Source organism: Pyrus communis, chromosome 11 (assembly GCF_041283825.1).
Source record: "Pyrus communis isolate YQ-2024b chromosome 11, ASM4128382v1, whole genome shotgun sequence".
In the NCBI taxonomy this organism is placed as follows: domain Eukaryota; kingdom Viridiplantae; phylum Streptophyta; class Magnoliopsida; order Rosales; family Rosaceae; genus Pyrus; species Pyrus communis.
This window is the reverse complement of record NC_142575.1, coordinates 32,776,004-32,779,678: the sequence shown is the minus strand read 5'-3', so window position 1 is coordinate 32,779,678 and position 3,675 is coordinate 32,776,004. Positions and strand designations below refer to the sequence as shown.

The 3,675-nt window shown below is 42.0% G+C and overlaps 1 pseudogene; it reads left to right on the top strand.

The window, feature by feature from the left end:
• The first annotated feature begins 3,077 nt into the window (after positions 1–3,077).
• Positions 3,078–3,675, top strand: LOC148693301 (uncharacterized; annotated as a pseudogene).

Here is a 3,675-nt window from a genome sequence, read left to right as displayed (position 1 = left end):
CCTTTGTGCTACTCTTGAACTGGGCAGCAGGATTCTTTTGGTCTCCCCTGTTTCTTTGTTCAATCTTTCCAATTCGTATTGAATACGAATTGGAAAGATTGATGTTTCATTGTCACCCGTCTTAGCTGTCCCTTCTCTGGCAGTGTATCAACCGTTGAAGATGACTACTCGAGAGCAATACTAGGTAAGCAACCAGGAATAGATTCCAGGTAGTCGGTTCCAGATTGGAAAGTTGACTCCAAGTTCCTCTGATTGCTCTCTTTCACTTTGCCATGCGAGTAATAACAAGGACAAAGGAAAAGACAGGGAAAGAGCATGATATGAGATACTCTTGCTTTTGACCTTGATAATATGAGATACCTTTGCTTTTGAAGAAACGACGAATGAATCAGCACATGTATTTGTTATGGTTGTCTCCACATGCTTCGATCTACCGTTTCCTTCTGCCTCATCTGTACTCCAGGTATCTGGTATCTTCTTTGGGGGAGAAAAAATTAAGTATTTCAAGAGGCTTTGCTGGGAGTGCGCCCTCAGAGGTGAGGAAGAGTTGGACATTTTCTTCAGGTCTGCCTTGCCATAAGAGATGAAGGTCGACATATATAGGGATTTCTTAATAGCAAGTGGTGGTACTGTTCTTTTACCCTTGTCGACAAACGTCTCTTCGATTTCTGAGCAGGCGCCTCTTCGATTTCTGAGCGAGCGCCTCTTCGATTTCTGAATGGCAAAAGTAGTCACGGGTGCGGCTCTGTCACCACGCATGTTGGCAAAAGTGCGCAGTTGGGATGATAACCTTCACGTGTTTTCAACTTTGTCAGAGATCTTTTGACAAAGTTGAACGCGTTATAGAGGTAACGATCCGGCTGTTTGAATCGGTGGTCGTGCCGCCTTTCCTTTTTATAGAGGTAACGATCACCTCCAACATGCACACTTTGAAGATTGCTCATTTGTGAAAATCGTCTTCGGCCCTTTCAGATTTTACTCCATCAACCTTCCTCTTTTAACATCTTTGAAAAATGGCAAACCCATCTAACCTTTGCTTGGATTTGAGTCTCAGCAGCGATCCGAGTGCGCCGCGTCAGGTAAATGTATGGTGCCCTTCTTTCTTATCTTCTAACGGCCCTCTTACAGGTGAAGACTCCATAATGACGGATGCAACAACAGCTACGATAGTAGCTAGGAACCTCCTCACTCCAAAAGATAGTAGGTTGCTTTCAGGACGGTCCGATGAGGTGGCCGTTCAAGAGTCCCTAGCTATCAGCGTTCAGTGTGCGGGCTCTGTGTCCAACATGGGCCAACGCCTTCTTGCTCGATCCCGCCAAGTTGAATCCTTGATGGCGGAGGTGGAAAGTCTTAAGCAAGAGATCAAACTGCTTAAGTACGAGAATAGAAGTTTGCATGTGCTTGCAAATAACTATTCGACGGGCATGAAGAGGAAGCTGGATGAGCTGCAAGAATCCAATGGTCGAATTCAAAGTGACCGTCAAAGGCTTTCAGCTTTCTTCCAGAGGCACCTTTTTCTTGGCTCATCCAGCGTTCCACCAAGTATTGAGGCCTCTTCTTTGATGCCTCATGCTTCTGTAGTTTTCCCAAGTAGTGGGGCTTCAAGTAAACGACCTTTGTGAAGGCTCCATCTTTCTTTGTTTAACAGTGCCTATCAATAAATCAAACATTTTCTCAATGTTCCAATCATATTCTCACACAATTAACAAACAAACAAACAAAATAACAACTAAACAACCTAACATGGTAGAAACGAAATAGCAACAAAGAGAAGAGTTTTAGGAATGGAGGGGTACCTCCTCCATGATTGTGTGAGCCCTTGACAACTGTAACCGGACATGAAGCACTTAATATAATTAATCTAATAGACCACTTAATATAATTAATAGACCACTTAATATAATTAATAGACCACTTGATATAATTAATAGACCACTTAATATAATTAATAGACCACTTGATTTTCCCTCTTTCTTTCCCTTTTTCCCTCTTTCTTATAGACTACTTAATATTATATGCGGATAATACCACTCTAATTAGAAAAAGAAAAAAAAAATGGAAAACCCACAATATACCCAAGGCCTGATTCCTTTAATTTCAACACATTATAATTCAAAGTACCAGTTATCATTTGAAAGATAGCTTCTTTGAGCTTTTATGGTTTGGATGATTGTGTGAGCCCTTGACAACTGTAACCGGACATGAAGCATTTGTCACCACATGGATGATTGTGTGAGCCCTTCTTCCCTTTTTCCCTTTTTCTTTCCCTCTTTCCCTCTTAATCTAATAGACCACTTAATATAATTAATAGACCACTTGATTTTCCCTCTTTCTTTCCCTCTTTCCCTCCCGTATAAACCTTTTTCCTTCTTCCCTTTTTCCCTTTTTCTTTCCCTCTTTCCCTCTTTCCCTCATAATCTAATAGACCACTTAATATAATTAATAGACCACTTGATTTTCCCTCTTTCTTTCCCTCTTTCCCTCCCGTATAAACCTCTTTCCTTCTTCCATTTTTCCCTTTTTCTTTCCCTCTTTCCCTCTTTCCCTCTTTCCCATATATTGAATCCGAATTTGATTTTTAAGACTCATCTTTCTCCCTCTCGTTCGCAAGGCAGTGACGCCAAACTCGAAGCCGACGCAAATTAAGTGTATAGATGTCGCATTTGATCACTCGTCGTCGGAGCGTGACCAATGCGCCTCCTACACCCCTTACTGAGGCTACTCCTATAGGGCCCCAGGTGCCTGTCTCATCGACGTCATCAGTATCCATTCACCCGCTCAGTGCACGACGACCTCACCGACGTCGTCGTGAGCCGGACCCTTCTGATCACACTTCCGCAGCATCCAGAGTCGAGGGTGAGGCCTCACATCCAGGTAGTTTTTTTTCTAATTCTTGATGACTACGTTGTATTTTTTTTTCATTTTAAAATTATTATTTTTATGATGCTAAAAATTTGTTGGATTGTGAAATGCTATACTATTAGGGGAAGTTATGTTGGATTGTTATTATTCTTATATGTATGAATCGTTCAAATATTATTTATATATATGTTTTTTCTTTATTATTACAGGCTCTTATGGTGGAAAAGAGCACTACTGTTCTCCAAGAAGCAACATCGCAACTTCCCCCGGAGACCCCAATTGAGGACGTCACAGTACCTGATGATGCAGGTTTTCAGATTTTGACTGATGTCCTAGATCAGAACTTCGGTCGTTGTCACGGCAAGGTTGTTCGGTGCATGGGGAAAGCACGACTTCGTGAGACTGGTGCCTCTTCTTCCAGATCAAACACCACAGAGGTCGATTCATTGAAGGAGGAAGTGATAACCCTAAAGGGTCAGCATGAGGTCCAGGGCGAGTAGATGAGGGCCCAGGGTGAGCAGATGAAGGAGCAGATAAGGGCCCAGGGCGAGCAGCTGCATACTTATGACGGACAGATGAGAGATCTTATACGAGCCATACAGATGACCGGCCTCCAAATCTCACTACCAATACCTGATCTTGCTACACCTTCAACCTCCGAGCCACTTCACCCTGCCGATACCCAGTAGCCACTTCACCTAGAAGATTACTTGTAGTTTTTTCTTTTTTATTTGGACATCTTGTATGTACATTTTCATATATTGTATAATTAAATACTTTTCTTTGGTTAATTAATTATTATTTAGAATTTAA